The sequence below is a fragment of the Balearica regulorum genome, chromosome 14 (assembly GCF_011004875.1).
Source record: "Balearica regulorum gibbericeps isolate bBalReg1 chromosome 14, bBalReg1.pri, whole genome shotgun sequence".
NCBI lineage: Eukaryota > Metazoa > Chordata > Aves > Gruiformes > Gruidae > Balearica > Balearica regulorum.
In genome coordinates, this window is record NC_046197.1 from 19,928,814 (window position 1) to 19,940,182 (window position 11,369).

The window sequence follows — 11,369 nt, forward strand, 5'->3', positions numbered from 1 at the left end:
GTGTAGCGTCAGGACATTTGTCTTCGGCAAATGTGCCTGAGAACGTTGCCCACTGCTTTCCTCTTCCTTCAGGATGTGGAAATCCCTTTATTTCGCAAGGACGAAGAGCAGTTTCCGAAGCGAGCGAGGGCAGGGGTAGGAGTGCAGGCAAACCTGGCAGGTGCAGGCAGGGCCTGGGGCTGGTTAAGCACCACGGACAGAGGCAGCCCCGAGGCCGTTCCCCATGGGGACGGTGCAGCGTGGCCCTGCCTGCCCACGGAGATGGTGCTGTGGCTCCTTCCTGGCTCCGCCGAGCCCTTCGCCTTAAATCATACCACAGCCGACACCACTCACCAAAGGCTCAGGGCAACATCTGCACCAAAAAAGACAAATCCCAGCTGTACCCCGGGTCTGATTCTTCCTCTCGATCTTCTTCAGCCTTCTGCGTGGCCAGAGGTAAGTGGACTTGGCAGCAGGCCCTTTAAAGGGTAATGCTAGAAACAGCACTTCAGCTGAGGATTATTTCCACCTGAATTTTGTGAAACTGCAAGTCACTAGACTGGGTGGCCCCAGTCGTCGGGAAACCACTCAAAGATAAGCGGCTGAATGGGACTTCCTAGCAATTACGCTCTTTCACCAATCCCCTGAAAAAGCAATTGACACCAAACTGGGGAGGGGGGGAGGGAAGAGAAGGCAAAGGAAAATGCTACTAACAGGCATTACGCTTGCATTTTTAAATGAGAAGCTTCTCTAGTACTACTTCCTGAAGGGGAATTTTCTTAAAGATATAATCAACAGGAAGAAAAATTACTTTGAGTTTTCAAATTTTCCTGTACTACCTGTTTATTTTAGCATGACACATATATCCCAGCTCACGAAGAATTACATTATCTTCAGAAGCAATTCACCAACCTTAGTGAATTCTCTGCTTTTTCCCCCTACCAAGTTAAAGCCGTGGTTTGCAATTCCTCTGTAAAGTACTTTGGGCACATTTTTGCCTAAATCAGCCCTTCTCTGTTCCCCAGCTGCAAAGTTTATTCTGACACACACACACTTTGGGGATTAAACTTTTTGCCAGAACTTGGAAAAAGTACAGAAAATGTGGTGGGAAACTAACGTTTCCTATATCAAGCATCAGTATTAAAATGACAAAAAAATAATACACATAACTTTTTTTTTTTCACACCTTTTATTTGAATAACCAGAGACTCCTCTGTAGCTAACTGTGTGGAAAAGAGACTCCACCAGCCCCATGGTTTTGATACGGAGTGGGAAACAAAAAACCTGCACTTGTATGAATTGAGTGTAGGAGAAATTTTAAACACTTTGATGATCTTCTGCTGGGTGGGGATAGAGACGGGCTCCAACTGGCCATGGAGCTTGTGCCTCCTCTCCTGCAAGCGAGGCACGGATTTATTGCAGTAACTCGTTGGGCAGGTGACAGAGCAGTGCAGAAACTGGCTCCGCTTGTCATTTTGATTGGAGCTGCGGCTGATTTCCAGCGCAGGAGAGCGGCTCCGCAGCATCCGTCCTCCACGCAGTGCTGCACACACACACACACCTTTGCAAGGAGGGCACAGCCACAGGCAGACGCTCGCTCCCATATGCCATGATTTAACAACCAAAAATGACAACTGAAAATAATTGTAAATGCTTTCACAGAACTATCAGTGAGTGTGATTGCAGTGGGCTCCAGAGCCAAGAATCTGGTGGTTCCCTGGGCGGGTAATTTCATAGCCAAGCAGGCACCCAGCACCCCTCCAAGAGCTCCAAGCACCCCCTGTGCTGGTACGGGCGAGTGTTGGCAGGTCAGTCTGGGACAGGGTAGGCTGGGTATAAATCCTTGCCAGGGTTTTGGGGCCACGGGGAGCCCGGCTGGCTGCAGCCTGTGCCCTGGCGAGCGCCCCGAGAGCTGGGAGCCTGCAGCAGAGCGAGGGCTGCAGCATGCCCCGCTCGAGCAAATGGCTTTCCTCCCGCCTCTGCGCCACATCATTTGTGTCTTCAGTAACACAGCTTATTTTCAGTTCATCTGCATTTAGTAAGCAAGGTGGCAACTACTGTCACTAGGGGAAAAAAAAAACCAAAACCCAAAAAAAAGACCTTAAAGGCCTTACAGACATCTCTGTCCAAACAGCCTGGTTTCCAAGTGGAGTTTGTGTTAGCAGTGGAAAACCAGTACTACAAAGTTCTGATGCTTCCTTCGCTGCTGCTAATGCAGTACAATACTGCTACAAAGGTTGGCCCAAAGTACTTCGGGTGTTTAAAACTTCAGAGAAGATGAATTTTTTAATTTTTATTTAATTTTTTTCAACCCAAACTGCTTTCTGACCTGCCTGAAGTAAAAAAATGACTTACAGAACACTTAACTTGCTATTCCCAGGAGCAACTTCTCCATAAAGTTTCTAACTGAGGAGGTCCAGTTTTTCTCCTGCACGCTATGTTTTAGGCAAAAAGCTTTTGTATGCCTAAAAGTTAAAAAAAAAACCAGACAGATGTGATTATCTACAAATAAACACCACAAATGAAATCAATAAATATAGATGATGCTGTCAAAAGTTAATCATTTAATGTCTCCTTGTAACTTTTTTAGCATTTAAATGTCGCACTAAATATCATTTCTAATCTATTTCAGTATGACGGTTTGTTTACTGCCCCCCCCGGGGCAAGCTGCCAGGAGCCAGCACTTACTCTGTACTTACTGCAAGATTATACCTTCGGGAAATGTGATGCAATTTGCAAATTCTCCTTCATCCGGCTTCGTCCTACTCTGTGTGATTTGATTTATGCAGAAAAAAAAAATAAATGGCTGTAGCTGTCGCGCGCCTTGCCCTGCAGCTGCACCGGCCGAAGGACGCAGGTTGGCTCCAGCGCCCGGCCAGGCTGCGGTGCCGTCCCGGCGCAGAGTCTGAAACGCTCAGTTTGTAAACTCAACCGCTGATTCAAGAGATATTGCATGTGCTGATGCTAGACATTACATGGTGACCCACATTTGGGTTTGGGTTTTTTTCGTGTTATAAAATGTTTTATTTAACTTCTTCGCCGTCTTCTGAAAGTAAGGAACAGCACACACGAGCAAATGGTCTGGAAAAAAATGTTGTGGCTTTTGGATGAGGATTTCATAAAAGGCAAAGCTGGAATAGTATTGGAACAGGAAAATGGTTTGTAGGGGTGTCCAAAATCAGGACCACAGTTTCCCCATTTCCTACAGAGCCAGGAAAGAGAAGCGGATGCTGCCACAGGGACCTGCAGCCCCCGTACCTCTGACGTGCCCACCGGCCATACCAGTTTCTTTCCATCGATTTCCCCTGAGTCCACCCATGTCCACTGACGCCATCCCTTGCCAGTGGTGGCCGTGGCTCCAGCCTACCCCTCCGCTCTTCGGTTGTGGGCAACCAACTTTGGCTTTGCTGCTGGGGAAAAAAAAAAAAAAAGGAAAAAAGCCATGGCTTTGGACATAGAACAAAGCAAAATTTCTGCTTTCAGTTGCACTGAGGGTCTCCTCAGGTGGTTCCTCTGTTTTCTGGTGTCATCATCCAGAGATGCTGCCATGGAAAGGTCTGACCGCGCCAGCCCAGTGTCTGCCTTCGCCCCCAGCCGCTCCTCCATGTGGGTGCAAGAAGAGCCCGATGGGGGGGCAATGCAACACCAAAATTAACCACTTGGGTTGTTTTTCTGAACTGGTTGGAGACCAGCTTGGGGTGGTGTCAGGCATGAGGAGCGTGGGGTGCGAGGGGGTGGGCGCAGCCCCCCCCCCCCGGCTGCTGGACCTCGGGGACCCGCCTGCGTTCTGCCTCTGGCCATGGGAGCAAAACCAGCTCTTTGGTGACGAGGAGACCCGGTTCAGGCTGGGCTCACGTGCCTGGCGTCCTGTGTCCACCCTGGCCGGCAGCAGCGGCTCGGGGACGTGGTGTCCCGGCCCCACGTGCCTCCAGTCCCTTAGGGAAGGGCAGCTCGATCGGCAGCGCTCATCTCACCGCCGGCGCCGGGGGTGATGCACAGACAGAAATTTCCCTCGTCATTTCACAATCACCGCTGGGTTTAGCGCTCAGAGCAGCCAAAGATGCTGCTTCAGGCCAATGATGCTCCCGAAGGGCTGCGATCCCATCTCCCACGCCACCTCCTGCCCGAGCCCCCCCGGCTCGATGCTGTTTCTCAGAACTGGGCTCCACTTTCTGGCTATCATTTTCCACCCACACGAGCCAAATTCATTTATGTCAGCTTTTCCCATCATCAGGTTCATGTTACCGTATCAATAGTTTGAGGGAATGATTTTTATCTGCCTTTGGGGGAGGTGACACATGCTTTCTGCGCGGGGTTTGCAGAATGGGGTGTTCCCACCCAAGGGGCTTCCGCCCCCCCGCAGCCCCCGTCGCCCCGCGATCCCCCCCCCGCAACCACCGCGCCGCTGCCGGACCCCACGCCAGGGCACAGGGGACGGGACCGCAGACGTCTTCCCCGGGGCCGCGGTGGATCCCGCTCTGGCAGCTTGGCTCAAGGGACGCAGGGACACCGGCTTGGGGCCGGCCGGCCGCGCTCTGCTGTGCTGCCCTGGCTGCACACAGCTCCCACACCTCCCTCCCTGGGCCTGCGATGGGAAACCTCCAGGCTCCTGCCTGGCCCTGACTCAGCCTTTCCATTTTGCAGGAAATCCAATGATTTGTAGTTGTCACGATGGTTGGGATTTTTTTGGGTGGGGTTTTTCCCCCCCCCCCCCCCCCAGCAAAACCAATTTTTTCAGGCTAATACAATGCAACTGGAGTGCCCCAGCCCGGTGATGGTAGATCTTCCCAGCCGTGAGCACGCAGTGCAACGGGAAGGACGTTGGTCGAAATGGGACGGTCAGCGCTTCCTCGGGCTGCGCAACACCTTGACTTTACTGGGAAAAACCAGATGGTTCAAGTTGAAATGTGTCTACATTTTCTAAATGAATTAAACAATTTACAGCTATGTACAAGCCTCTCGCCAGGTATAAGGTGGAGTCTGGGGGCTCCCCTGGAGGGGGGTTGCCCGAGCCGGGGCAGCAGCACTGTGGGGCTGCCCGTCAGCGTGGGGTGTTGGTGTGAGCAGAGCCATGAGGTGCCGCTGGCACCCAGCCCTTCACCCGTGCTTCCCGCAGCGCTTGGAAAAAGGCATTTAAGAATTTGGGGCAGAAATGAGCCATTTTGGTGAGTTAACCTTCCCCCCCCCCCCCCCAAATTTCCACTAACAGCACAGTTCAGCCGTGGTGGGAAATAATTGTGGGTTTGTGTCTGCTCTTCTGCTCAAGGACGCGGTGGTTTGAATCCCTCAGTTACTGCTGGTCTTCTGCTGTCCTCCGGGATGACGTGGGACAGTGTGAGATGGTGTGGGACAGCGTGGGATGGCATGGGATGATGGTGTGGGATGGCATGGGACAGCGTGGGATGGCATGGGATGATGGTGTGGGATGGCATGGGATGATGGTGTGGGATGGCAAGGGATGATGGTGTGGGATGGCGTGGGACAGCGTGGGATGGCATGGGATGATGGTGTGGGATGGCAAGGGATGATGGTGTGGGATGGCAAGGGATGGTGTGAGATGGCATAGGACAGCGTGAGATGGCATGGGATGATGGCGTGGGACAACGTGGGATGGCAAGGGATGGTGTGGGATGGCATGGGACAGCGTGAGATGGCATGGGATGATGGTGTGGGATGGCATGGGACAGCATGGAATGGCAAGGGATGGTGTGGGATGGTTTACTCAATAGTAAATAGATCCTCAAACATCAAAGAAGACAAATTCTCAACTTCTCATCCCAGTATCTCCTCATCTAGCAATTAGATGATTAACATCTGCATGGTAGCTGAATAACAGTTGTTGAGGGCAAAACTTGCCATCATTACATAATGCCCTTCTTTGGGGCGAATGGCACTTCCCACCATCTCGCCTGCTCAGCACAGGAAGACACCTATATTTGGTAGTTAATGGAGACGTCAGTCCTTCTTCGCACTATAAAAATGGTGCTCTGCCGAGCAGCGAGGCAGAGAGGCCCTGGCCAGCCAGCACAGGCAGCGCTCGGACGGCAGCGGCAGGATGCTCCTCTGGCTGAAGGCTGCTCTCACTCTCCTCTCCCTGCTCGAGCTCATTGCTTCCAGACCGATGATGACTACCTCTCCCAAACTAAAGCTGTCAGAGATCACGCATCGCATCCAACAGCTCAACTCAGGAGTGCAGGTAAATGCTGCCAGAGCTTCTGGTTTTTCTTTGCCCTTACTGACGATGGTGATGGTCCTTGGTGCTCAAGGCCAGGCACCGCAGGGACCGGTGCCCACCTGGGCATGCAGGAGCCATTCCCGACCAGCTCAGCCCACTACATTTCACCTCCAGCTCTGGGCACCCTGGCCCACTTCAGCCTAGACTTTGGGTGCTCAGCACCTCACTCGGTGGTACAAGAGGCTGCTGGGGTTGGGCAGGGTGAAGTTTCCCACCTGACGTTAAGCACATATTGAAGAAAAAAAGGCTGAGGCACATGACAACCTCCCCCAGACCTTGCTGTCCAACACCCAGAGCTGGGTCAGGGTGACCGGGGCAGCTTGGTGATGGGGACATGGCAGTCTGGCACAGCGTGAGCTGCCGAGGGGGGTCCCTGCTCTGCTCCGGTCTATCGCACCCGGGGACCCTCCTGCCCCTTCCCAAACAGCTGCTTGTGCTGTGCACACCCAGGTCCTGTCTTCCCAGGAGCCTGTTTCGACTCCGTGCACTGAAAGATGGTTCTCGGTGGTGGCAGCACCCGGGGTGCATCCACGCCGTGTCCTGCCGGAGAGGGATGGGGACAGCATGCAGCTGGTGGCTCCCTGGGGACGGTCTCGTCACGATGATCTCATGATGACAGTTTCATGATGGTCTTATAATAATGGCTCTCCCTTCTGTCGCCTCTCCAGGTCCCCTGCAATGACACCCGAGTGGCACAGGTCGTCTTCACGGATCGAAAGGTAAAAGATGATGGAGATACAGAGGCAGAAAACGCATTTGTAATAAACGCAGACGTAGCCGGTGCCCTCCTCCCTGCGGTGCACAGCCCACATAGCAGAGGTAGTTTTATTAGTCACCAAGAGCTGCTCAGTTGCCAGTCGCTGGGGCGAGCCCAGGGCTCGGTACCGGCTGCACCCCAGGACCTGCCTCCAGCGCCTCTGCCCCCCCCAGCTCCCCCCAACCCCAGCCCAGGGCACGGGGCTGCGATTACAGCCATAAAATGAAAGTAGTTTGGCAAGTCATTGTGAAATCTCCCACCAGTCCTGGACACCTTAATAAGTAACATCGATTTTAATCACCTGCGTGGTTCTAATCATTTCCCCCGTCTTTACCAGCTGTCGGAGCAGGAGCTGCTGTGCCAGGCTGCCACGGCCCTCACCAAAGTCACCAGGTGCAAGAAAGACTACGAGCCGTTCATCGTCAACCTGCAGAGCCTGCACGGCAAGACGGTAAGCAAGAGCTGCAGCCCCCCCCCCGCCCCACCGTGCAGCTCCGGTCGTGCCCCCCACGCCGGCTTTGCCGAGCACGGGCCCGTTTCAGCGCCAGCTCCCCAGAGTACCCACCCGGCTGAGCCAGCTGGTGTTTGTTATCTCGCACGGGGCCAGACCCGGGCTCTGCAGACCTGTGCGGTGCTGCGGGATAACGACGTGCCTCCGTGGGAAGAGGCTGAGCACCCCGGTCACCCCGGGCCAGCGGAGATTGGGGGGGGGGTCACACCGCTGGGCACAGGGGCCGGGTGCTCGTCCTGAGCGAAGGACAGATGCCTGACCTCCCGGGGCAGCATCCTCACAACTCTTAACTGCATTATTTGCCGAATTATTTATATGGGACACAGAGGCAATGGAAACAAACCGTCTGCTGGGGCTGGTAGCCTGGCTACCCGCCGTCTGAGCTGCTAAACCCTGCTGTCAGCTCTAACGCATTTCTACTTTTCCTTCACCAGAACTGCTCCCTGAGCAATGAAAATGAGATCTACCTGCGCAACTTCTTGCCGGAGCTGGGGAACTTCACCCAGGGGATGTACAGGCGCCTGGCCACGTCCGCTGCACAGTGAGACGGGCACCGCTCTGGCGAGAGCCGCTGCTACCAGCCCCGAGCCCAGGGATCTTACTGCTGGTAGCTCTTAAAATAGGTTTTGCAGAATTTATTTGCTCCTCCTTGCATGCACCTCCTCAGCTCTGCCCCAGCGCTCCTAAACCCAAGCCAATCCTAAGAGCAAGTCCCAGCGGGCACGCTGGGCACCCGGGATCTCTGGAATGTCCCCTGCTCAGCAGGCGCCTGGCATCTCCCAAGCTTTCCGTCCAAGTGCCGTGTGTCAACCTCTGCACGAGAGGTCTCGTCTGGACCAGGCTGCCCTTAGCGCTCCCTCGCAGCCCTGCGGCTCTTCCAGCCGGCACGAGGTGGGGTGTAACCCCTCGGAGGGATGCGGACCCCCAGGAGGGATGTGGCCCCTCGGAGGGATGCGGACCCCCAGGAGGGATGTGACCTCTCGGAGGGATGCGACCTCTCGGAGGGATGCGACCTCTTGGAGGGATGTGACCTCTCGGAGGGATGTGACCTCTCGGAGGGATGCGGCCCCTGGGAGAGCAGAGCATCTCGCCGGGACCGGGCAGCCGAGGAGGCTGAGCTTTTAACTCGTTCACCTTCTCCTGCACCACCTACCAAAACCAAAACCGAATTATCAGCTTCCTGTTCCTCTTAATGAAGGGAGGCTTCTTCATAATCGTCTTCACTTCCTAAAGAGATCAAAATCTAGGCTGAAATGCATTTTTTGCTAACAAGTTACTACAGCCGCTCGGGGGGGACGGCTCCCCGCGGGTGGGAGCAGAGCCGGGGAAGTGCAGCAGCCGAGAGCCAAAACCAGGAGGGGAAACAGCGGAGGGAGGGGGCTGCCTCGCCGCTGGCCAGCGCTGCTACCGCAGCCTTTAATGCGCCTTTTTTATTGTCGGTGGGTTTTTAAGTTATTAATAGTAAAGACCAGAAGAGTCTGTAGGATAACTTTGGATCTAATGGGTGCTCATTGGCATCGTACTTCTGGAGTTTATTTATTATTATATTTTATTTAAATAACTTATTTTTATACTGCGTAATCTAAAGATTCAAGACCAAAATGTCCTGGCTGTTGAAAGCTTTCTTTTGCTTGGGACACAAAACAAAACAGGCAAAGCCAGTATTCAGAATAGGTGTTTTATTTTTAACTTATGTAAGAATAGTTCTGTGGAATACAGTCATATTTAAAATACTGCTACCTCATTCTTAGGGAACTATTATTGCCTGATCACCTTCCCACCACCACAAGTAAATGTGTGCTGATTCGTAATTTATTGTTCTTCCCTCTATTTAACATATTTGTATTACGACAGAGTTAATATATTCCAATAATCCTGTATTTGGATGTTTTCATGTATTATTATTATTTTTTTTCGTGTCAACTGATGTTGTAAAACGTCTCAGGGCTTAAGCAATAAACTACTGAATAACGAGCTCTTGGTCCCAATGGTTTATGCCCTCGATTCCCCTCTTCCTACCTGCAGCGGTTGAGGATGAGCCCGGGGGGGTGCTGCCTCCTCGGGCACTGCCTGGGGCAGCCGGCAGCGAATCGCCCGCCCTGCCCTTGAGAGCAGCTTTCCAAGCGAGCAAAACGCCCCAGCGCACCCGCCCGGCTTGCGGGGATGGAAAAACGGGGTGAAGGGACGGGCTGGAGGAGCGGGATGAGAGTCCTGCTTTGGGAAGAGGGTCTCGTGCACGGGGCCCTGGTGACGGGGAGCGTGTCGGGGGGCAGACCGTGGCGGGGGGCGGCAGGGCTGACACGGGAGCCAGCGGGCAGCAAAGCGGAGCCGCTCGCGGGGGACGGCACGCTCGGCGAGGAAGGGACGGGGCCGGCTCACGGGCTGGGCGCCCGCTTGGGAGCCAGCAGCGGCACATACGGGGGTAGGAAATCAATGGGCAACTTGGCTGTTGGAAAGTGCTATAACCGCAGGAAATTACTATAACCGCATGCGATGCGACGTTAGCTGCAGCCTTTGGCTTTGCTCTGGATGACCCACAGCATTGTTAGCAGCAGCACCAGGCACGGCAGGCAACAGAAACGCAGGAAAACTGCAGCACATCCCTGCCGCTGCCAGCCAAAATTTACGCCGGGCAGCACGTGATGGCCGGGGAAACCCTCGTGGCCCTTTCTCAGCGGTTCTCCTGGAATCGCTCCGGTTTGAGCCAGGGAAAGAGAGGGGAAGCCGAGCCGATGGCCGGGGCTTTCAGCAGAGCCCTGGGCTCCCTGGCTGCGGGGACGCCGGCGCTGGGAGCCCAGGCGGGATCCTCGTGTGATGGGGAGATGCTTCAAACCACAGAGCGGGAGAATGGCAGCGGAGAAAAACGGAAGACAGGTTTGTGAGCCAAGCACCTTCCTTCGGCAGGGAGAACGGCAGCAGGTTCCTCCCCTGACGGGGGCCTGAGACGAGGAGCCGCCGGGGCTCAAGGAAGGACCCTCCCGTCCAGCGCGGGCAGAGCGGGGGCCGGGGCCGTCCCTGCAGCGAGCGACGGGGCTGCCACTGCCATCGGCCGCATCCCACCCTGGGAAAGGACACGGGAATTTTTTCCTTCACAGGTGACTTTCTCACCGCACAGTGATGCAGTTTTCCACCCGCGTAGCTCAAAGGTTACCTTTTTTTTTTTTTTTTCTGCTAATTTAGCATTTTCTGTTCTTTTACTCCAGCGTCAGAGCTTTCCACAGTGATCACTGGGGAAACCACTGCGCCTGCAGGATGGGACCACCCCTCCATCCCCTCCTCCAGCACCACTTTTCGGCAGGGAATCTCCCACCATCACCTATCCCAGACCAGCGGGGAGGCTCTGGGCATCCCGGTGAGGAGCCCGGTCCCACGGCCGCCACCCGCAGATGCCGCCGCCGCCGCCGTGCGGTTCCCGCAGCCGGAGCACGTTCGCTTATCTGCTCTCCATCGAAAGCGGTGCAGGTAGGAAACAGCGCAGCACTCCGCTGGCAAATCCCTCGCAAAGGTCTTTCTGAGTCAGTGGCACTAACTTCATCTGGGGCATTTCATAATTAGACAAACAAAATTACTCTCAGTCTGGCTGCTCCTGGATTAATTGAGCACTCACAAACTCTTATCAAGCATCTGATAGCAAGTTGCTATTTGAGTTTTAGAAAAAAACCTATTAGTTATTACAAAACTCCGAAGTTTCCCAGCTCAGCTAATTTCGCAGCGTGATTTCCTGCGGCAGCGCTGGTCGGTGGTGCCAGCAGAGCCCATTGCCTGAACCTCGCTCAGCCTTTTCCCCGAGTGCGGCAGGACGGGCCGGGGCAGCCTCCAGCTCGCCGAGGCGCCGAAGCAGAGCCGCAAAAAAATCCCATTTTCCCATGCGAGCCCCACGCTGCGGG